At 37.6% G+C, this 25,426-nt stretch overlaps 2 pseudogenes; one reads left to right on the top strand and one right to left on the bottom strand.

Annotated features, from left to right (window-relative positions):
- Positions 1–252: 252 nt before the first annotated feature.
- Positions 253–2,328, top strand: LOC138923030 (olfactory receptor-like protein OLF4; annotated as a pseudogene).
- A 20,662-nt stretch (positions 2,329–22,990) lies between these two features.
- On the bottom strand, positions 22,991–25,098 carry LOC138923029 (olfactory receptor 1571-like; annotated as a pseudogene).
- Between the last annotated feature and the right edge of the window lie 328 nt (positions 25,099–25,426).

The following is a 25,426-nucleotide window of genomic DNA, read 5'->3' as shown; positions in this document are numbered from 1 at the left end:
ATTTTGTATGTAGTTTTTTATATCTTCAACTAAAGTGTCATGTCTACACTGGGGACTTTAATCTCTCTGATTTTCTAAAGATGTGTGAGGTAATGAACCACTACATTTTCTTCCAGACATTTAGCCATGTATGTCAACTTTTATTGAATAATCCAGCCTTTCCCAAGTAAATTGAAATACAACCTTCTCATATGCTAAATGTCCGTATCTAGTGAGACCTAATTCTTGATTCATTCAAAAAATAATAGCGGAATGTCTGCTATGTGCCGGAAGGTTCTAGGTACATATCATGCTATAGTCTCTTACGTCAAAGTCTTTGCTAATTTCATTATCAATCCATGTTGATGCTTGTCATTTACTGCTGTTGTATATCATGTTTCAGTTATGTTTTGATACTCCATTCAATTTTGCTTAATACAACTGTATCTCTTTGCTGACTTTTCTCTTGGGTTGTTCAATTGTAAGGTGTTTTTATGGACCATTTACTTTTACTCTTTTATCATTTTTGCTGGGTAACAAGAGATACAACTGGGTGGAATGCCACCAGAACCAAGGAAGATTTTCCTCACTCACAGTATCTCAGGACCACCTGGGCTTATCGGATCATTTTTACCCTACACATCCATTTCAATTCTTCCCTCTCTCTCTCAAACACACACATACACACACAGGGATTTTATGTTTTTTACATCAGGGCAGAAAATGGCCATACCAATATGGAGTTCCAAGTTTATCTTACATGGGAGGCTCACAAACTGAAATTTCTGGGTAACATTTATGTACTCTTTAGGGGTTAACATAATATTATCTAGATAATTTGTGTCATATCTTCTCTTAGCTTAATCAGTGTGACTGCTGGGGAGAAAGACATGGAAGTAACACAGCCCAGGACACGGTGTGCTGTGGGTGGGTGTGTGTCCACTCTCACCTTCATTCCTGCTTTCATTTTCATCAGCGTACGTGTCACCATCTGATATTTTATATATTTTTTTAATTTGCTGATATTCTCTCACCAGCACTGGACTGTAGAAGCTAATTTTTTTGGCGTTCTGTGCTCATTGACTAGACAGGGCCTGGAACATGGTTGACACTAAGAGATATTCCTCAAATGCAGGAACTAATTTGTCATTAAAACTATGGAACACTTGACCTCTTGGGGAAAAGGCTGATTTTGGCTCAAAATACCTAATCAGAGATGAAACAAGGGATTCCTTGAAGGGGACCATATCCATACATACAACATTGAAGTTAATTTCCTGACTGCCAAAGGCCAATAGAATTATTTAACTATGTGAGTAGTGCCAGTGTGTTAAAAATTAACCACCTTATTTTCTTCTTTCCTGTTGGTCACCTGCACCTATAGAAACATGGAACAATACAGGAATTTCAGAATTTCTTCTTCTGGAATTGTTAGAGAATCGAGAACTGCAGCCACTCATATTTGAGCTTTTCCTCTCCTTGCATGTGACCACTGTGTTTGGAAACCTGCTCATCATCCTGGCCATCACTCAGACGCCCACCTCCAGACACCCATGTACATCTCCATCTCCAACCTGTCCTTAGTGGGCATCTGTTCCACCTCCACCACCATCCCAAAGATGCTCCTGAACATCCAGACTCAGAGAAAAGGCCTAACCTATGCAGGATGCATCATCCAGATATATTTTTTTATACTCTTTGCGGGATTGGACATCTTTATCCTGACTGTGATGGCCTATGACCAGTTTGTGGCCATCTGCCACCCCCTGAACTACGTGGTCATCACGAACCCCCATCTCTGTGCACTGCTGGTTCTGGTGTCCTGGATCATAAGAGTCCTGCATTCCTTGTTATAGAGCTTAACGGTGTTGCAGCTGTCCTTCTGTACAGATGTGGAAATTCCTCACTCTTTTTGTGAACTCAATCAGGTGGTCGAACTTGCCTGTTCACATGCTTTTCTTAGTAACACAGTGGTGTGTTTTGGAGCTGTGCTGTGAGGTGGTAGTCCCTTTCTTGAGATCCTTTACTCATGCTTTGAGATATTTTTTTTTCAATATGAGGAATCTCATCAGCTCAAGGAAGTATAAAGCATTTTCCACCTGTGCTTCTCACCTCTCAGTTGTCTCCTTATTTTATTGTATGGACCTAGGTATGTACCTCAGCTCTGCTGCAATCCACAGCTCACAATCAAGTGCCACAGCCTCAGTGATGTACACTGTGCTCACACAGATGCTGAGCTCCTTCAGCTACAGTATGAGGAAGAAAGACATAAAGAGGGCTCTGAAATCATTCTTTGGGTTGGCAGCTGTAAAGGGAACAAGTGTCGTAGTGTTTAAGAAGTGCCCTTGATTTCAGAACTCAAAGCTCAGAGCCAGAAATTGTGATTTGTATTAGATTGTGGAAGTAGAATATGCCACCTCCAGTTTCTCCTGGAATTTTCATTTCTTTGATTCCAACTTCTCTGTACAATTTATGTAACTCACCTTATTAAGCTTATGACCTCTCTGATATTCAAGAGGTATTCCCTTTGTTGTTTTCCTGCTCTCCCAACGTTATTCCCAACCTTTGATGTGAAATTTTTGGAAATTCCCACTTATCTGAGGGAGTACATGGATCTCTTAAAATTAATTTCTTCTCAATTGAAATATATAATACTGATTTTTCCTCTTTTGTTTGACTAAGAGAACAGTCATGAGTTGTTCTACTCCTATGGAAAAAGACTGTTCTTGACAACCACAGGTATTTATATAAGTTTATAGCAGAGGAAAATCTGAGATAACTGTTTTTCACTCTTGTGAACATCATTCCTTTGTATATCTACCTCAATTGTTCTTCCTGATAGCAGACTTTAAGATGCTGTTTTTATAGCTGATCATGTGTTTTTTTCCTACTCATTAGGATCCTCTTCTGTTATTCAGCTCGGTGTTCACCATGCCTACCATAGACACTGGTGAAAATTGATTAAAAATGTCTCCAAGTGGGAGCTACATGGAAAGACAAATATGAATAAATAAATTTCCCTTGAGTCAGAGTTGACCTTAGGTATGATGAAGCAAAATATGATAACATACATTTGTTACTAGGCAAGAGGGCCCAATGCCTGATGCACATAAAAAGCCAATATAGCACATCATCAGCTTTTCAGAGAAGAGAAAGCTTTATTGCAAGGTGCACCAGCAAGGATACAGGAGGCAAGACTCTCAAATCAGTCTTGCCTGTCCAAAGTTTGGGGTAAAGTTTAAGGGATTAGAGGGGCTGGCAGGTACGCAGAAGCACTGGCAGGATGAGTTTTGATTGGCAGCTTAAAATGTTCTCTTCTGCATGTGCTTCTGGCTGACCAGCTGCTCAAGAAATGCAGCGTTAGTATTATGTGGTTAAGATGGATCAGTTATGGGAGGCAACCAGGAAAGGCAAAGCAAACACGTATAAAGTTGTTATATATGTAAATTTTCTTATAAGTATAGATTTCCCCTATGAAAGGGTAACTTCAATTAGGTTTTCAGAGCTTCCCCCATGTCTGCTGTTTCTTAATAATCATGAGCTCAAAATAATCCTAATGCCAAAGAGGCACATTTTGTGGTGGCAAAATCTGTTCCTGGCCTGTGGTCACACATTTATTACTGTGCAAAAGAAGTAATGCATATCTGTGTGTATTTATATACATTTCTCTTTCAAATAATTACACACACATACATATATGTACATGAGCACAGAATCATTTATAATGTTGAAAGAAACTTTTAGTGTAAGTTGGAGGGTAAAGAAATGAAAAGAACGAACATTTAAATCAACATGAAATTCCAAGAATGTAGAAATTTAAACACAAAGATTTAAAGTAGAATGGGTGATCCTAATTTTAACAATAAAGAATTTTCCCGGGGCTGGCCCAAGCGGTTAAGTTCTCTTGCTGTCCTTCTGCGGCCCAGGGTTTCACCATTTCAGATCCTGGGCATGGACTGCTCATCAACTGCTCGTCAAGCCATGCTGAGGTGGCATTCCACATAGCTGAGCCAGAATGACCTACATCTGGAATATGCAACAATGTGCTGGGGAGCTTTGAGGAGAAGGAAAAAGAAGGGAGATTGACAATAGATGTTAGCTTCAGGCTAATCTTTAAAAAAATTAATTAATTAATTAATTAAATTAAACAGATTTTTCTTTTCTTAATGCCTGAAAGTCAGAACCACATTTACACTTACGCAATGGGAAATTCACTGTATCAGCTAATGGAGCCAAATATCTCCACACTAACTCTAATTGGTTTTTCTTCTATTAAGGTAAGATTGCAACATGAAATACCTCTACCCAAGGTAATATAAATGAATGAACTGAGAGGCTTAAACTCAGTTCCCACAAACGAAATGTTATTGGGTAAATCTCTGAGTTAGACTCCTACTGCTGCTATAAGAAGGTACCACCTTAGGCTTAAAAAACACAATTTTTCTCCCTAAAGTTCTAGAGATCAGAAGTCAAAATGGGTCTCATTGGGATTAAATCAAGAAGTCTGCCAGGCTGGGATCCATCTGGAAACTCCAGGAAAGAACACGTTTCCTTCTTAATTCACTTCCTAGTGCACCTGCATTCCTTGGCTCATCCCCTTTCTCTGTGTACAAAGCCAGCAGCAGAGCATTTTCAAATGCCTCTCTGACTCCAATTTAAGTCCTCTCTTTCCATATTTAGAGGACCATAATGGTTGTATTACATTAACCTGCACAATTCACTCTAATCTTTTAAACTTAAAATCAATGGTTAGAAAACAATTCATTTGATCATTATTTCCCTTTGCTCTGTAAAATAACATCTTCAAAACTTCTTGGGTTAGGATGTGGACATCTTTTGAGGCCCTTCTTCTGCCTCCTACAAAGACTTTTTCAGATGTATATTATTTGATGACACTCAAGCAACCTTATATTATAAAGGAATCAAACAGAATTTATCACAGCCTCTACAATGAGTGAAACAGTTTTCTTTCAAAATTACATACAAGGCATTTTTTTGGCAGAGAAAACCTAAAACTGTCTACTCATGAAATTAAGATAGAAATACATCTTGCTATTCCAAGTAAGATCCACAGACCAGGAGCTGCAGCACCAACACCACCTGGGAGCTTGTTACAAATGCAGAGTCCTCGAGACCACCTGCTGAATCAGAGTTTGCATTTGAACTAAAATTACTGATGATTTTTAAGCACAATGAAGTTAGATGAGTGCTGGTATAGGATTATTCCTCGCCCCCTCACTGTTGACATTTGGGGCTTGATAAGGATTTGTGTTGGGCTCTGTCCAGAGCATTATGAGTGTTTGTCAGGATCCCTTCACTCATCATTGAATATTCCCATGGGCAAAATTATCTCTGTCTCAGAGTTTGAGAACTGGAAGCATCCTAACAGAATTCCAGTCAAGCCTCCAATGTGTATTCAGTTTACCTTTGAGTAGAACATTAAATCCCTCTGAGCCTCATTCCTGAGAATGGAATGCATGATAGTACTACCTCACAGAATGGGCTTTTCTAAAGATTAAACTGGGCGATCCCTACAATGTGCTAAGCTAGGTTACGGTGCATAAAATATCTAAATATATCTTCTATAATTAAAATCTTTTATAGAAAGGGAATCAAAGATGGCTTTTAACTTGAGATAGAACATTCTTAATAGTTTTGGCAAGAGTGTCAGAATCCAAGGAGTGTAGTGTCCAAAGTTTTATATTAAAGAAACAAAGTTGTCCCTCTCATAAAGAGGGGAATAATAATATTTTAAGGATATTATAGGTTTTGTTCTTACCACCAGTCAATATGTTGATGATCCAATACTTTGATGAGTAGGGAGTTAGACTGATGAGTAGGGAGTTAGAGTCCTCAGTCTTAGACTTCAGAGAAAACAGGGTTGGGATAAGGTGCTGGGAGTTTACCTCTGGAAGGCAGCTGATTCAATGGAGAAGGAGTAATAACAACTGAGTTTACCTGGCTTAGAACCTGGTCTCCTGGGAACAGAGAAACTGCAGGAAAAATTCCTTTCTGCCCAGATCAGCATCCCACAGGGACATCATGTGCTTGGAGGTTGGAGTAACAAGAGGAAAATGTGCCTAATGAGCAGACATAGGGAGCTGTAAATATCTCCTCTGCTCAGTCCCTCAGGGTTTGCAGTTTGGGTTGTAGGAGTCATGGTTGTTTCTTTTGCACTCCTGAGTCTGGTTCTGGACCAATGCTTGACCCCTTCCTGCTGTTTTGTCTGGGTGAGAGCTTCAATCCCCATCATTAACCATCCAGAGAGGAATTCAGACTTCCACATGGAAACCATGCTCTCAGAGATCCCATCCAGGTGAGTCTGAGGGCCCAATAGACACTGCAGGAGAGGATAAAAGAGAATGGAGGCCAAAAACGTTTACCTGAGGTCACCTGAGAGCCAGTCCAGCATAGCCCAGAGCCTAGAGGTCACTGTGTTTGCTTGCCTGCTTGATTAGTATATCAATGTGTTTTTATGAGGCTAAAAAGAGAAGTGAACATTGAAATCAGTAACGCAAGGTTCAGTGATGCCAATTATGTGATAGTAGTGGAAGTCCAACCTGAAGAGGAAACAAGAGGCATAAAGTGCCTCCAGTAAAAGTAGAGCTTAAGTCCAAGGATCTTATCAACTAACTGGAGTAGAGAAACACGATGTTAGACATGTAGGGATTTAAAGTGAAGTGAGCGCATTTTAAAAAGAATTTTGAGATGGGGCATATTTGCCTATGTTTCTGTATTGATGAAGAAGATCCAGAACAAAGAATGTTTGCAAAAACATCCTTATAACAGCAGTACGTGAGACACACATTTCCCAGTATCTTCTCTCTCTCTGGGTATTCACATGAAAAAAAAATTTTAATAGTTCAAAATCAGTGTGCTAACCAGTTTTACTTTGCAATTATTTCATTACCTGTGATGTAGAACATATATGTGTCTTTGTTAGTCATTTATTTTCTTACGGCAAATTATCCATGTGAGTCCTTTGCTTTTATATCTTGGGATGAGGTACTTTTATTCTTGGTTTTTATTGAATTCTTTCAACAAAGAATTGGAATATTTTTTCACACATTGGCTGCTGGCCATCTAGTTCTTTTATGTATTTATAGATGTGCTTGGAGGGGAATTGTGAGTGTATATAAATTTTGTGTGGTCAGATCTATCAGTGAGTCATAATACATTTGTTCCATTGCTTTTCATCATTTTCTGAAAGAATTCAGCTGTCACTTTATCATTCTTCACTTGCAACTCATTGCTTTAGACAGAAATGATAGTGAAAGATCTGCATCATTAATGCTAATACACCAAAGTTTATACATTTTCCAATAAGTTTTCACATGTCTGTTATTCCTTATTGCTCCTTTTGACCTTTTGTGATTAGATCTATTTCTGAAAGTTGCCTCATCTTCAGCCATCATCTGGAAGGCATTTTTATTTACACTTGACTGAAGATCACCCATAAAAGATATGGATGTATCCTTATATAAAATGGAATTGTAACTGAGATACTGCTTCCTCCCCACATTTTAAAAGCCTTCTGTTATACTTTTATTTCTAAGACTTTTGCAGTTTAATTTTATGTTAGTGACCATGTTACTGTCATTAAATTATCACTATTTCATGTCTTTATATGTTAACTGTAGATTTTCATTCAATTTTGTTACATACAGTTGTCTTTTGAAACCACTATACTTAACCTAATTTCATTCTCTGACACTTTGTTCCTTAAGTTCTTAATTTCCTTTATAAGTTCAGTTCCTATATTATGCACACATATATATTCATACACTTTTAGATAAAGGCATGAGTAGAATCCTATGCACTTTGTAAATACTCCTTTTGTTTTAGTTCAGTATGTTTTTCTACCTTTTGTCCCTTTTTCTTCTTACTCACTAGTACCTCATGGACTTGCCTCTGATCAGCTACTATGATGTTGGTTCACGATTTCAGTGGCTGCAGAATATTTCATAGTATTGTTTTCAGCTATGAACATAGGTTCTTTATGCACCACACAAGAGCAGTTGAATAAAAACTGGAACACCAGCCTTATGGCAAGGAAAGGGTTTTTATTTTTGGTGATGTCAGCCTGAAGACAAGAGTGAGCCCTCAAATTCCTCTGGTCTCCCTGAAAGATGGGAGGCAAGGGGTTCTGAAGGTTTCAAGGAATGTGGCTGCTTGTAGGGAAGGGGAACCTGTGGTCTTGCTGGTCAGAGCTTTCCCACCAGCCTGCCTGTGGCCCTGGGTCACTGCTTGTGGAAAGGAGGAGGAGGAGATAACAGAATCTGCAGGTAGCTATCCTTGGTTGTCTGCCTCCTTGGTGGATGGTGGATTCTGGTGCCAGAAGCCCAGGAGTAAGCAGGGAAAGGGGATGAGTGCTTTGCTTTTAACCCCATATATGCTGGGTTTAATGTAGGGGAACTGATATCAGGGCCAGAATCAGTATGACTATGCTTCTCACTCACACTTTTGATAACCTTCATATTTTTTCTGACTCAATTGCTATTATATCAATGCTAGAAAAATATGTTGAAATTATGAAGTTCAAATGGTGATTGAACCAGGGGTGATTTGGTCCCCCAGGGTACACTGAGCAATGTTGGGAGCTTTTTGTCTGTCATGCTGGGGAGGATGGGCGGAGGTCAAGGATGCTCTAAACATCCTATAATTCACAGGACAGACCCCATCACAAACAGTGATCTGGCCCAGAATGCCAATTGTCCTGATGTTGTAAAACCTTGAGTTAAAGAATATCTGTCTTTTTAATATTTATAGCTGCATTGAGAATGTTTCCCAACATTAACCTAAAAGTAAAGAACCAAATGAGAGGAAGAGAGGTGTTTATTTGGGATCACAGGAGCACAGATTTAGGTAGAAACTCAAATAGTGTCCCCCTGGGGAGTAAAAATCAGGGCTTTTGAAGGCAAATAAGGGAGGGTTGCCTTACAAAGCATGCTAACTATAGTTGGTGGCAGAAAGCAAGCTAAGTTATCGAAGTACAATTGATTGCAAAGGCTGCCTAGAGGGAGGCAAAAGTCCTCACTGTAATGAGCTGCCTTCTTCTCAGAACTTTTGGTTCCTGGCTCAGTTTGTAAGTTCATGCTCTGTCTGACGAGGGCATGCATAAGACCCAGTTCCTTAATGGCTTCTGGCTCCATTTTAAACCCCTTAGACACGTGGCTCCATTTTGTTTCATATTTCACATCCAACACCTTGTAGCAGTTCACATTTCTGCCAGCAAAATTAGAGAAGAGCCCTTTGCTACTAGTTCATAAGTTCTCACCCTATCAATGTGACAGCTCTTTAAGGTTTTTCCCAGGATGATGGGAGTTAAAGAGGTTTCTTCTTGCTTTATTCAACTATAAACTGAGTTTAAGCAAAGATTTATATATTTGGTCACTATTTTCACTTACCTGTTATTACTATATGCCCATTTGTCTATTCTTATCAGCTTTTCAAGTAATTTTTACAAATTATTGTTTTTCAGTTGTGTTGGGGGCATATTTGGACCATGAAAAAATTTTAATTTTATTTAGTTAAACATATATGTTTTCTTACTTCTGAGTTTCTTAACTTAATTAAGATAGTTTTGACCACCCATATATTTTATGTCATTTCTAGAGGCTCATCTAAAATGCTTGGGTTACTCTTACATTGAGGTATAACCTCTCCAATTTTTTGTAAGATATTTGAGTGAGGGGAGAAACCTAATTTTCTGAAAGATAGATAGCCATTTATGCCAGCTTTCATCAACAGTTCAACCTTTCCAAATTAAAATAGAACCTTGCCATATACTTGTCCATATATAATGTGACCTAACTCCTGATTCATTTGACAAATAATAGCTGAGCATCTGCTACATGCCAGAACATTCTAGAAACATTTTATATTGTATTATGTCTAGGTCCTTGCCAATTTAATTACTAATTCATATTAATATCATTAAATTATTTTTTGTCATTTATTCAGTTAGTGTTTGATGCTTCATTTAATTTTATTTATTGCTGTTGTTTTCTAACTATACTGTTTAACATGGTTTTATTCCCCTTGTCATTTTTTTAATTTCCTGACTTTTCATTTTCCTAAATTAATTTCTATATAAATGAAAACATCTTTGTGAAAACACAAAGCTAAACAAGCATGTGAAGGCCCTACTTGTTGGATCTTGTATTATAATCGAGAAGACAGAGGTCAATGAAAACATTTGTGTATGACATAGTGTCCTCAGGTATAAATCTGATGATGAAAGTTATTCAGTGTGAGAGGATTGATTGCCATGATGTGTGCACAATCTATAGAGTATGGTCTGGGAGGGCCTTTGCATGTTGGACAAAGACCATAAACAGCAATAGAGTGTGCTCACTGGTTTTGTCAAATAAGAGATCAAAGCCCAAGAATAACAAAGAAAAATGCCACACTAGAAAGGTGAGAAAGGGGCTTGCCACATCCCCTACTGGATGACATAAAAACCAATTAGTCAAATAAATAGGGCATGGGTACAAAAATAACAAGTCTTATACTGTTTCATATAAAAAATGCCCAGCTTTCATTGTATTTTGTATATTCCCTTTTGTGAGCTTTTGGGTTGTTTCCTTTGCTTTTTTTCTCTTGGCGTCTTCCACATGTAGGGTATTTGATACGACACACTACTTTTGTGTTTTAGATATACCTAATTTTGTTCTTTTATTATTTTTCCTGGGCATAAAAGGAATAGAACAGGGCATAAAGTGTCACCAGAACCAAAGGAGCTTTTCTGCGTCGTAGTCTCTCAGGGACCATTTGATCTTATTAGGTCTTTACTACTTCTCATGTCCATTTCATTTCTCTCTCTGTACAAATAGATAAACATATACGCATGTATACACACATATGTGTGTGTGCCTTTTGGAATGTGAGCAGTCCTCATTGCAAGGGTACCTGAGCTCATACTCCAAGGAGACTCTTATGATACAGAGGCCAGAACTCAGTCAACAGACGATAATAAAGAAAGGATTCATTTAATCCTACAAGACACCTTTGCAGCCAGATGAATAAAGTGCAAGTCGTACATAGTGTGGATGAGGGACGTCCTGTGACTTGAAGTTTCAACAGCAGCACGGAGGCCACCCCATTCCTCAACGTTCTCCGACACCATTTCTCATCATTCTCTCTCTGTTCATTCTCCTTGACACACTGGCTTCATTTTTTTGGACTTGAATTTCTGAATCAAGCATCTGCCTCAGGGCCTTCACAATGGCCGTTCCCCCTGCCAGGCACACACTTCCCAGATATGCTCCTGGCTCCTGAACCCTCTCCCTTGAAGTCTCTTTTCAAATGTCACCTTGTTTGCAGACCTTGCCTGAACACCTATAAAAACAATAGCACTTGCTTCACTTTCTCCTTATACCTGCTTTTGTCTTATTCACAGCACCTGTTGCCATCTGATATGTTACATAATTTTTTATTTGCTTATATTATTTCTCCATGACTTAATGTGAGGAAGTTTTCTCTTTCAGCACCTTATACTCATTTCCAAGGCAGTGCTGGGAACTTTGGTGACACTCAATACATATTCCCAAAATGAGTAAAAGAGTTTCTCATTAAAACTGTGGAATACATGACATCAAGGGGGGAAGCTGAGAGGGAGACAAATTTCCTAATTAAAGATGGTGCAAGAAATTCCCTAAAGCAGACTGAATCTATACACAAAATATTGAATTTTTTTTTGTTTTTATTGAGACATATTTGGCATGTAACATTGTATACATTTAAGATATGCAACATGTTGATGTGATACATTCATATATTGTAATATGATTGCCATTGTAGCTATAGTGAGTACTTCTATCATGCCACACAATTATCATTTCTTTGTTGTATTGGGAACAACCAAGATCTACTCTCTTAGCAAGTTTCATAATTGTAAACAATATTGCTGTCTATATTTAATACCCTGTGCATTAGAACTCCAGGACTTGTTGCAAGTTTGCACCCCTAAACAACATCTCCCCAATTCCCCAAGCCCTGGTCCTCGGGAACTATCATTTACTCCCTATTTTTGTTAGTTTGGCTTTTCTGGATTCCATATGCATGTGATATCATACACTTTACTCATGCATTGCTTAACAACAAAGATGTGTTCTGAGAATGTATCGTTAGGTGATTTCATCATTGTTTGACCATCATGGAGTGTACTCACCCAAACCTAGTTGGTATAGCCTACCTCACATCTAGGCTATATGGTACTGATCTTATGGGACCACCATCATACATGTGGTCTGTTGTTGACTGAAACATCATTATGCAGTGCATGACTGTATTTGTCTTTCTCTGTCTGGCCTCAGGATCCATCAGTGTTGCTGTGAATAGCAGGATTTTCCTCTTTCTCATGGCTGAATAATATTCCATTGAGTATAATTTCTATATATTCATCCATTGATGAACACTTAGGTTGTTTCCATATCCTGGCATGGTGAATTATGCTCCAATAGATATGGGAATACATATTTCTCTTTGATATCCTACTTTTATTTCCTTTGGGTATGTACACAGAAGTGGGATTGCTGGATCACGTTAATTCTATTTTTAGGTTTTTGAGGAACTTCCATATTGTTTTTGCATAGTTCCTAAACCAATTTGCATTCCCTCTAAACAGTAAACAAATGTTTCGTTTTCTACCTATGCTTGTCAAAACTTACCACTCGTCTTTTTATGGTAGCCATTCTGATAGGTATGAGGTGTATCTCATTATGAATTTGTATTGCATTTCTCTGATTATTAGTGATGCTGAGTATCTTTTCATGTACCTGTTGGCCATTTGGATATCTTCTTTGGAAAAATGTCTATTCAGTTCCTCTACCCAGTTTTTTAATTGGACTGTTTGCTTTTTGGTAATTGAGTTGTATGAGTTTTTTAATATATTTTAGACATTAATCTCTTATCCAATATATGGTTTGCAAATATTTTCTCCCATTCTGTGGGTCGTTTTTTATTTTGTTGATTTTTTTCCTTTGCTTGTGCAAAAGCTTTTAAGTTCAGTGTAATCTCACTTGTTGATGTTTGCTTTTGTTATTTCTGTTTTTGGTGTCATATACAGAAAATCATTGTCAAGACCAATGTCAAGGAGCTTCTTCCCTACATTTTCTTCTATGAGTTTAATGGTATCAGGTCTTATGTTTAAATGTTTGATCCATTTTCAGTTAATTTTTGGGAGTAGTGTTAGAGGTCCAATTTCATTTTTATTACATGTATTTTTCCAGTTTCAAACACTATTTGTTGAAGAGACTCTCCTTTACTCTTGGGTCCCTCATTGAATAGTAGTTGGCTGTGTATGTGGGGTTTTTTCCTGGGATCTCTATCCTGTTCCATTGGTCTGTGTGTCAATTTTTGTGCCAAAAGAATACTTTAAAATTTCTATAGCTTTTTAATATAGTTTGAACTCAGGAAGTGTGATGCCTCCAGCTTTGTTATTCTTACTCAGGATTGCTTTGGCTATTTCAGCATCTTTTGTGATGCCATACAAGTTTTAGGATTGTTACTTCTATTTCTGTGAAGAAAGACAATAAAATTTTATTACTTGTTACATTGAACCTATAGATGGCTATGGGTAGTATGAACATTTCAACAATACTAAATCTTCCAATTCATGAATACAGGATGTCTTTTCATTCATTTAGTTTTCTTTGATTTCTTTCAATAAAGTCTTGTAGATTTTTGTTGTGTAGATCTTTCACTTCCTTGGCTAAATTTATTCTTTGGTATTTAATTGTTTTTGAGTCTATAATGAATGGGATAGGTTTTTTTTTCAGATATTCCATTATTAGCGTATAAAAATACAACTGATTTTTCTATGTTGAATTTATAGCTGCAGCTTTACAAAATTCATTGATTTGTTCTAATAGATTTTTGGTTGAGTCTTGGGATTCTTGACATAAAAAATTACATCATTTTTAAAGTGACACTTTTACTTCTTTCTTTCTGATTTGGATGACATATTTCTTTGTCTTGCCTAATGGCTTTAGCAGGGGCTTCCAAAACTATATTAAATCAAGATTGTGAGAGTGGTATCTTTGTTGTGTTCCCAATCTTAGAAGAAAAGATTTCAGACTTTCACTTTTGGGTATAATGTTAGCCATGGGTTTGTCATATATGGTCTTTATCACATTGATGGTTTTTGAATTTATTTTGCTAATAATCTGTTGATAATTTTTGTATCTATATTCATCAGGGATACAGGTATATAGATGTCTTTTCTTTTACTGTCCTTATCTGGCTTTGGCATCAGGGAAATGTTGGCCCCATAGAATAAGCTTGGGAGCGGTCCCTCCTCTTCAATTTTTTGAGAGTGTTCAAGAAGGATTGGCAATAATTCTATTTAAATGTTTGGTAGAACTTGCCAATGAGGCTGTTTGGTCCTGGAGTTTTTTGTTTTGGGAGATTTTTGACTACTGATTCAATCTCGTTGTTCATTATTAGTTTGTTCTGATTTTTTATTTCTTCTTGTCAGTCTTAGTAGGTTGTAGGTTTCAAGGAATTTATCCATTTCTTCCAGGTTATCTAATATTTTGGCATATGATTGTTCATAGTAGTCTCTTGTATCCTATGTATTTATATAGTATTTATATAGTATCAGTTGTAAGGTCTCCTCTTTCAATCTAATTTTATTTGAGTCTTCTCCCTTTTTTTCTTACTTATTCTGACTAAAGATTGATGAATTTTGTTTATTTTGATGAAAAAACAACACTTAGGTTGATCCTTTCTGTTCCTTACTGGTCTCTATTTTCTTTATGAAATTAATTTCTTGACTAAAAAATATAAATTGTAGCATTTCAACTATGTGAGTAATGTTTGTTTGTTGAAAATTAATCAGATTGTTATTTTCTCTTCCCTGGTAGTCATACACTACATGGAGCCAAGGAAAATTACAGGAGTTTCACAATTTCTTCTTCTGGGACCTTCAGAAGAACACAAATTGCAGACCCTTGTATTTGAGCATTTCCTCTCCATGTACTTGATCACTGTGTTTTGAAACCTGCTCATCATCCTGGCCATAAGCTCTGACTCCCACATCCACATGCCCTTGTACTTTTTCCTCTGAAAATTGTCCTTTGTAGACATCTGTTTTACCACTAACACCATCCCAAATATTCTGTAAAACATCCAGGCACCAGAGAAAAGTTACAACCTTGGAGGATGCATCACCTGGATGTGTTTTTTCTTACTCCTTGCAGAGTTGGATGATTTTCTCCTGACTGTTATGGCTATGACTGTTACCCAGCCATCTTCTGCCTCCTGCACTACGTGGTCATTTTGGAGCACCAGCTTTGTGGAATTCTGGTTCTGGTATGCTAGTGCATCAGTGTCTTTTTTGCATTCCTTAAGACAAAGCTTACTTGTGTTGTGTTGTGTTGTGTTACAAAGTTACTTCTGTAGAGACTTGGAAATACCCCACTATTTCTGTGAACTCAAACAGTTGGTCCAACTTGCCTGTTCTGACAGCTTTGTTAATGAACTGGGTATGTATTTTTCAGCTGGGCTACTGTGTGGTGGTTCCCTGAGTGAGATCATTGACTCATACTTTGAAATAATTTCCCCTATACATGGAATGAGATCAGATTAAGGAAAGTACTAAGCATTTTGCACCTATGTGTCTCACTTCTCAGTTGTCTCCTTATTTTATTGTATGGGCCTAGGAATGGACTTTTCTTCAGCTGCTAACCACAGCTCACACTCAACTTCAACCCACAGTGATGTACACCATGGTCACATCCATGCTTAACCCATTCATCTGCAGTCTGAGGAACAAAGATGTAAACAGTGCTCTGAAATATTTTTGAGGATAGTGGCTATAAAAGGACTAATTGTCCTGGGGCTGTCCTGATGGTTCAGTGGTTAAGTTCATGTGCTCTGCTTCAGTGGCCCAGGGTTTGCCAGTTCAGATCCCAGGTGCTGACCTATGCACTGCTCATCAAGCCATTCTGTGGCAGGTGTCCCACATATAAAATAGAGGAAGATGGGCACAGATGTTAGCTCAGGGTGAGCCTTCTTCAGCAAAAAAAAAAAAAAAGAAAAGAAAGAAAGAAAGAAAGAAAAGAGAAGAAGAGAGAAGGATTGGCAGCAGATGATAGCTCAGGGCTAGTCTTCCTCAAGGAAAAAAAAGGACCAATTGTCCTGGCCTAAATAAGGGCCCGGGATTATAGGCTTCAAATTCTTGTACCTAGAAATTGGGATTCTTTTTAAAAGATTGTAGACATTAAACTTATGCGTATTCATTATTTCCAGGAATTTCCATTTATTTGACACAACTTCTCTATACAATTTGTGTATTTCACTTTACTAACCTTTGTGATCTCTCAAATATCTAACTGTTTTTCCCTTTATCTTTTATTTTTGCAAAAAGGTTTTATTTATTTCTGTCTATTATATTTCATAATAAAGATTCAAATTCTAGTTGGAAAATAAGAACATATTTCTTTCTCATTGAAAAGATTTGTCAAAAAGTATTGTAAAATTCTTGTTTTTATTGTTGTAATATTGGTTTATAACATTATATAAATTTAGGAGTACATTGTTATATTTATTTATGTATTTATTTGAGGAAAACTGGCCCTGAGCTAACGTCTGTGCCCATCTTCCTCTTCTTCAAACGTGGGATGCCTGTCACAGCTTGGCTTGACAAGCAATGTGTATGTCCACACATGGGATCTGAACCCCGGGCCACAGAGTGGAGCACACAAACCTAAATGCTGCACTACCAGGTTGGCCCAAGTGTACATCATTATATTTTACTTCTATGTAGACTACATTGTGTTCACGACCAAAATTCTAGTTGCCATCCATCACTGTACAAGTGTTCCCCTTTACCTCTTTTGCCCTCCCCCAACCTCCTTTCCCCACAGGTAACCAATCTGTTCCCTACATACAAGTGTTTGTTGGTTGTTGTTTTATCTTCACATATGAATGAAATCATACAGTATTGGTCTTTCTCTGTCCGAAATTTTTCTTAGCATAATGCCCTAAAATGTCTATCCATGTTGTCACAAATGGCAAGATTTATTCTTTTTCATGACTGAGTAGTATCCCATTGTATATATATATACCACATCTTTTCTTTCCATTCATCTGTCAGTGGGCACTTAGATTGTTTACATAGCTTTTCTATTTTAAATATGTCACAATTAACATGGGGGTGCATATATCTTTCTGAATTAGTGTTTTAGTGTTCTTTGGATAAATACACAGAAGTGGAATAGCTGGATCCTATGGTAGTTCTATTTTTAATTTTTTGAGGAAGCTTCATACTGTTTTCCATGGTGGCTGCACCGATTTACATTACCAACAGCAGTGTACAAGCATTGCCTTTTCTCCACATCCTTTCCAACACTTGTTATTTGTTGTCTTGTTAATGATAGCCCTTCTGATTGGGATGTGGTGATATCTCATTATGGTTTTGATTTGCAATTCCCTAGTGATGTTGAACATCTTTCATGTGCTGGTTGGCCATCTGTATATCTTCTTTAGAAAAATGCTCAGATTCTCTGCCCATTTCTTTCTTTTTTTTTCCCCCTAAGGATTGGCCCCTGGGCTAACAACTGTTGCCAATTTTTTCTGCTCTATTTCCCAACCCCCCCCCCCGCCCCAAACCCGTACATAGTTGTATATCCTAGTTGCATGTCCTTCCAGTTGTGGGATGTGGGATGCCGCCTCAACGTGGCCTGATGAGCAGTGCCATGTCAGCGCCCAGCATCCGAACCCTGGGCCGCCGTAGTGGAGCACGCGAACTTAACCACTCGGCCATGGAGCCAGCCCCTCTGCCCATTTCTTAATTGGGTTGTTTGGTTTAATTGTAGTTGAGATGTATGAGCGTTTATATACTTTGGATATCAAGTCCTCATCAGATATGTGATTTGAAAATATCTTTCTCCGAATTGATAGGCTGTCTTTTGATTTTGTTGATGCTATTCTTTGCTGTGCAGAGGCTTTTTAGTTTGATGTAGTCACATTTGTTTATATTTTCTTTCATTTCCCTTCCCTGAGGAGACAGATCTAAAGCGATACTGCTAAGACTCATGTCAAAGAGCATAGGATCTATGTTTTCTTCTAGGATTTTTATGGTTTCGGGTCTTACATTCAAATCTGTAATCCACTTTGAGTAATTTTTGTGTATGGTATAAGATAGTGGTCTACTTTCACTCTTTGCATGTGGCTGTCCAGTTTTTCCAATACCACTTATTGAAGAGACTGTTCTGTCTCCATTATATGTTCTTGGATTCTTTGTCTAAAATTAGCTGTCCATAAATGTGTGGGTTTGTTTCTGGGTTCTCAGTTCTGTTTCTTTTATCTGTGTGTTTGATTTCTGCCAGTATCATTCTGTTTTGACTACTACATCTTTGTAGTATACTTTGAAATCAGGGAGGTGAGACCTCCAGATTTATTCCTTTTTCTCAGGATTGCTTTGGTTATTTGAGGTTGTTCATGTTCCACATAAATTTTAGGATTCTTTGTTCTATTTATAAGAAAAAATGTCACTGGGACTTTAATAGGGATTGTATTAAGTATGGAGATTGCTTTAGGTAGTGTGCACATTTTAACTATGTTAATTCTTCCAACCCATGAGCCTAAAATATCTTTCCATTTCTTCGTGTCTTCTTCACTTTCTTTCAACAAGTTCTTATCATTTTCAGTGTGCAGGTCTTTCACTTCCTTTGCTAAATATATTCCAAATATTTGGTTCTTTTTGTTGTAAATGGGATTGTATTCTTAATTTCTCTTTCTGCTAGTTCATTGTTAGTGTAAAATCAAAACTCATTTTTGTACGTTGATTTTATACCCTGAAACTTTACCTGTTTATAATTTCTAATAGTTTCTTGGTGGATTCTTTAGGGTTTTCTATATATAAAATCATGTCATCTGCAAATAATGACAGTTTTACTTTTTTGTTTCCAGTGTGGACCCCTTTTACTTCATTTTCTTGTCTAATTGCTCTGGCTAGGATTTCCAACACTATGCTGAATAAAAGTGGTACAGTGGGAATTCTTGTCGTGTTCCTGTTCTTAGGGACATAGCTTTCAGGTTTTCACCATTGAGTATAATGTTGGCTTTGGCTTTTTTGTATTTGGCATTTATTATGCTGGGGTACTTTCTTTCTATATCCATTTTATTGAGGTTTTCATCATAAATGGATGCTGAATCTTGTCAAATGTTCTCTCTGCATCTATTGAGATGATCATGTAATTTTTATTGTTTATCTTGTTAATGTGATGTATCACATTGATTATTTTTTGGATGTTGAGCTATCCTGCATCCCTGGAATAAATCCCACTTGATTGTGGCATATGATCTTTTTAAAGTATTGTTGCATTTGATTTGTTAATATTTTGATGAGGATTTTTGCATGTATGTTCATCAGTGATATTGGCCTATTTTCCTTTTCTGTGTTGTCCTTGTCTGGTTTTGGTATCAGGGTAACGTTGTCCTTGTAAAATGAGTTATGAAGAGACCCATCTTCTTCAATTTTTTTGAATAGTTTGAGAAGGATAGGTTTTAAGTCTTCTTTGAGTGTTTAGTAGAGTTAATCAGAGAAGCTATCTGGTCTTGGTCTTTTGTTTTAAGGTTTTTGATTATTGTTTCAATCTTCTTACTAGTGATCAATATTTTTTCAGACTCCCTGTTTCTTCTTGATTCAGTTTTGGGAGGTTGTATGATTCTAAGAATGTATCCATTTCCTCTAGGTTACGCAATTTGTCGATATATAGCTTTTCATGGTATTCTCTTATAATCTTTCATATTTCTCTGGTATCCATCATAATTTCTCCTCTTTGAGTTCTTACTATATTTACTTGAGCTTGCTCTCTTTTACTCTTAGTTAATCTAGTCAATGGTTTATCAATTTTGCTTATCTTTTCAGAAAACCAGCTCTTAGTTTGATTGATGTTTTGTATTTTCTTTTTAGTCTATTTCATTTATTTGCAGTCTGACTTTTAATATTTCCTTTATCCTGCTGACTTAGGGCTTTCTTTGTTCTTCTTTTTCTAGTTCTTTTAGGTGTAATGTTTATTTGAGATTTTTCTTGTTTGTTGAGGTAGGGCTGTACTGCTATGAACTTCCCTCTTAGTACTTCTTTTGCTGCATCTTATAGATTTTGGTATCAAATATTTTAATTTTCATTTGCCTTCAGGTATTTTTTATTTGTCCTTTGATTTGTTTATTGATCTAGTAGTTGATCAGTAGCACATTGTTTAGTCTCCAAATATTTGTGACTTTTTCACAAATGTAGTTGATTTCTAGTTTCGTTCTATCGTTGTTGGAAAGATGCTTGATATGATTTCAATCTTAAATTTGTTGAGACTTGTTTTGCTTCTCAACATGTGGTATGTCTTTGAGAAGGTTTCATGTGCACTTGACAAAAATCTGTATTCTGCTGTTTTTGGATGGAATGGTCTATATATTTATCAAGTCCACCTGGTCTAATGTTTCATTTGAGGCCAATGTCTTCTTGGTGATGCTTCTTCTAGATAATTTATCTATTGATGTAAGTGGGATGTTAAATTCCCCTAGTATCATTGTGTTGCTGTCAATTTCTCCCTTCAGGTCTGTTAATAGTTGCTTTATATAATTTGGTGATCGTATGTTAGGTGCATATATATTAATAAATGGTATGTCTTCTTGGTGGATTTTCTCTTTTGTCACTATTTAATGCCCATCTTTGTCTCTTCTCATCTTTTTTGGCTTGACATCATTTTTGTCAGATATAAGTAGGTCAGCACTGCTTTCTTTTGTCTGCCATTTGCTTGGAGTATCATCTTCCATCCCTTACTTTAAGCCTATGTTTTTCTTTAGAGCTGAGATGATTCTGCTGGAGGCAGCATATGTTAGCTCTTGTTTTTCAATCCATCCAGTCACTCCATTTCATATTTAGAATGATTATTGATATATGAGGACATAATGCTGCCATTTTATCTTGTTTTCTGGTTGCTCTGTATTTCCATTGTTTGCTTTCCCTTGTGTTTCTGTCTTGTATTTCAGTTTTCTGGTTTTCCGTGATGTGTTTCTCAGTTGTCTCTTTTTTCATGTTTTGTGTCTCTGCTCTGAATTTTTATATTGTGGTTACCATGAGGTTTGTATAAAAGCTCTCACGGATAAGATAGCCCTTTTTTTGCTGATAGCATCTCATCTTCATTTGCCTATGCAGGTTCTGTCCTTTGCCTCTTCCTTTTCTTTGTTTTTGTTGACACAAATTATGCGTTTATTTTTTTGAGGAAGATTAGCCCTGAGATAACTACTGCCAATCCTCCTCTTTTTTTGCTGAGGAAGACTGGCCCTGAGCTAACATCCATGCCCATCTTCCTCTACTTTATACATGGGACACCTATCACAGCATGGCTTGCCAAGCAGTGCCATGTCCGCACTCAGGATACGAACTGGTGAACCCTGGGCCACAGAGAAGCAGAATGTGCACACTTAACTGCTGCATCACCAGGCCAGCCCCTGTTATCCGTTTTTATATTGTGAGTTAATTATGAAATTAAAGTGATTATAGTTGTATTTAATGCTTCCTTTTTCTTTAGTCTTTGTTATAATTAAGTGTTTATTAATCCATTCTGACATAGAGTTGAAATTTTATGATTTTGTTTATCATCTTGCTCAAAGTTTCATATACCTTTGCATTTTTTGTTTCAGGTAGGAGAGCTCTTTTCATGATTTCTTGTAAGACAAGTCTAGTCGTGATGAACCCCCTCAGCTTTTGTTCTTCTAGCAAAGCCTTTATTTCTCCTTCATATATGAAAGGTAACTTTACTGCATAGAGTATTCTTGGCTGAAAGGTTTTATCTTTCAATATTGTGAATATATCATTCCACTCTCTCCTGGTCTCTAGAGTTTCTTATGAGATGTCTGCTGATAGCCTAATGGCAGTTCCCTTGTGTGTTATGGTTTTTTTTCCACCTGGATGCCTTTAATAGTCTTTTTTTTTTATCATTTACCTTTGACAATTTTAATATAACATGTCCTGGAGAAATCCTTCTTGCATTGGGATAATTTAGTATTCTTTTAACTTCATGGATTTGTATATCTAGTTCCTTCCCAATATAGGAGAAGTTCTCAGCTGTTATATCATTTAAAACACTCTCTTCCTCTTCTCTCTCTTCTCCTTCTGGGTTCCCCCTTATCCTTATGTTGCCTTTTCTAATTGAGTCAGAGAATTCTCATAGAATTTCTACGTTATTTTAAAATCTTAGTTCTCACTCCTCTTCTACCTGCATTACCTCTGGATTTCCATCTTCGAGGTCACTGATTCTCTCTTCCATGTGATCTGCTCTATTGCTACTTTTTTCTAATGCATTCTTCCTCTCATTTATTGACTTCTTCAGCTCCATAATTTCTATTTAGTTCTTTTTGCTTCAATCTCTTTAGTAAAGTATTTCTTTTGTTCATTAATTTTATTCTTGAACTTAATGAACTGCTTTTGAGTTTTGTCATAGCATATTGAGATTCTTTTTTTTTTTTTTTTGAGGAAGATTAGCCCTGAGCTAACTGCTGCCAATCCTCCTCTTATTGCTGAGGAAGACTGGCCCTCAGCTAACATCCATGACCATCTTCCTCTACTTTATACGTGGGATGCCTACCACAGCATGGTTTTTGCCAAGTGGTGCCATGTCTGCACCCGGGATCCAAACCGGCAAACCCCAGGCTTCCAGAAAACGTAACATGTGAACTTAACTGCTGCCCCACTGGGCCAGGCCCCACATGTTGAGATTCTTCATGACATTTTTTGAATTATTCCTCAGTTAGTTCACACTCTTCCATGAATTTATGTTTGGTTTGTGGAAGATTTTTATTTTATTTTTGTGATTCTGTGTTACCATGGCTTATTGTGGCACTTAATGAATTATTCCTCTGCCAGCACATTTGCTGTAGCAAACACTTTTCTTAGTTAGGTAAGACTTTTTTTTTAAATTCTAACTCTTCAAACATTTGGATAATACAGCTCTTTCTCTTTCTTTTCACCAAGTGGCTTGATAGCACTAGTTTTTGTTTTCTCTTACCTGTATTTCCTCTGGATAGTTTTAAAGATCAGCATTTTCCACTCTCCATTGCCTCTATTAAGGATGTTGCTAGTACTGTCATCTTCACAGGCTGCACCTTTGGGGATCATGGATGTCTTGCTGTTGCCTCTGTCACTGTAGCTGTTGTCTTCAGTGCCAAGGCTGCAGACATGAATATTGTCTTTCTCACATCCAAGATCCTCTGCATCAGAAGCACTGTTTCCATTGCATGGAAAAGGAAATTTTTGGGAGGGAGCTTGGACCATGGGACTCCACCTCCAATGTTGCCTTTTTCCTTGTGGCTGCAGGTGATACCACCATTGGGAGGACAGATTTGTATGCCTGCCTCCATTGCTGCTACCAGGCTCTGGGCTGCAGTTGGAGGCCCAGGATTGTGAGGTTCTTCCTTGCTGCTGCTGTGCTCCCTGTGACCATAGGCACCAGTGCAATCAAGAGGGTTGACTCACTTGTGCATCTTTTCTACTGTCCACTGTGTTTTCTGGGCCTGAGGGTGGCTGGCTCAGCCACTGTGGCAAAAACCCAGGATCCTGGGCACCACCTCTGCTGTGCCACCGTTTATCCTCCTCTGTGTGCTCCAATCAAGCCACCTTCACATGTATCTGTGTATGGATCTCTGGCATCCTGACGTGTTGGACAATGTAACTTTTTTTGACTCTGGATGTTTTACTCACTGTAGATTGAAGGGGAGAGACAAAGGGATCCTTTCACACCACCATTGTGATGACATCTCCCTAGAGCATGTTTTTGATAAGCAATTTTTGCCTCACAACTCTGCACCAGGGATACTCTGGATGCTGAGCTGATAAGAGAACAGGATCTTAATGAAAACAATGACACCCCACCACCAGCTATGAAACAAACTATATGTTAATGTCTACATTATCAGGAAGATCAGTTAAGGTAGTGATATAGAAAAGAACGGTAGACATAAAAGTGAAAAAAACTGTGGTCTCAGAATTTCCTATACAACACAATTATATAAATATCCTAAGCTGTGAAATTTAATTTATCCCATAAAACAAGTACAACTCATCACTGAAAGAAGCAAATGAGAATCTCCAAATTGTTTCTGATCCAAGATTGGGAATAACCTTGAGAAATTAGGAAAACAACAAAAGGAAAAATTGTTGGATATTGGAGGGAGCAGAAAGGTTGATAAAGTGAGTTATTTAAATTCAATAAAGTGGTTAAAATTTAAAACATTAAAATTCCAGCATATGAATAGGTTTAATTTCTTTCGTGATCTGATTGAAGAATCACAATTTCTGGCTGTTAGGCATAGAGCCCTAGAATCCCAGGCATTTCTTGAAAAGTGGCATTTTATTGCTTTACCCTGAAGAGCACATTCAGAGCTTCCTTTATGTCTTTGTTCCTCAGACTATAGACAAAGGGCTTCAGCATGGGGGTGACCATGGCCTACATCACTGAGGCTGTGGCACTTGACTGTGAGCTGTGGGTAGCAGCAGAGCTGAGGTACACACCTAGGCTTGTACAATAAAATAGGGAGACAACTGCGAGGTGAGATGCACATGCAGAAAATGTTCTATACTTCCCCTGAGCTGATGCGATTCCACATATGGAAAAAATTATCTTAGAGTCAGAGCAAAGGACACCAGCCCGGGAACCACCACCCAACAGGACTGTTGCAAAATACATCACCGTGTCATTAAGAATGGTGTCAGAACAGACAAGTTGGACCACCTAGTTAAGGTCACAAAACAAGTGGGGGATTTTCAAGTCTCTGCAGAAGGGCAGTTGTGACGCCATCAAGCAGTGTAACATGGAAAGCAGGACACTGATATTCCATGTTACCAGAACCAGCAGTCCACAGAGCTGAAGGTTCACAATGACCATATAGTGCAGGGAATGGCAAATGGCCAGAAACCAGTTGTAGGCTATCACAGTCAGGAGGAAACTGTCCAACCCCACAAAGAGTATGAAAAAGTATGTCTGCATGATACAGATTTCTAAGTTATGACTTTTCCCTGTGTCTGTATACTCACCAGCACCTTTGGAGTAGAGGTGGAGGTGATCCATGTTCTACATTGGACAGGTTGGAGAGGAAGAAGCACATGGGAGGGTGTAGAGATGAGAGTCATAGCTAATGGCCAGGATGATGAGCAGGTTCCTGAGTATGCTTACCAGGTACATGGGCAAGAAAAGTCCTAAGAATAAAGGTTGCAATTCTGTTTCCTATGAAAATCTCAGAAGAATCTCTGAATTTTGTGGATCATTTCCTCGTTCCATGTAATTGATGTGACTACTAAAACAAGAGAAAATGAACATGACACAATCATGCATTACTGAAGTGGCAGAGAAGCTATTATTTATATCTGACAGTGAAGAAATTAATGTTTATATTTCTGTATGAAACATAATAAGAACACTAGAAAGCTAGAGATAGAAGGAAA

This window comes from Equus caballus, unplaced genomic scaffold, assembly GCF_041296265.1.
Source record: "Equus caballus isolate H_3958 breed thoroughbred unplaced genomic scaffold, TB-T2T haplotype2-0000440, whole genome shotgun sequence".
NCBI classification, from domain to species: Eukaryota; Metazoa; Chordata; class Mammalia; order Perissodactyla; family Equidae; genus Equus; species Equus caballus.
Note: the sequence above shows the minus strand (reverse complement) of the source record. Positions and strands in the feature narration are given on the sequence as shown.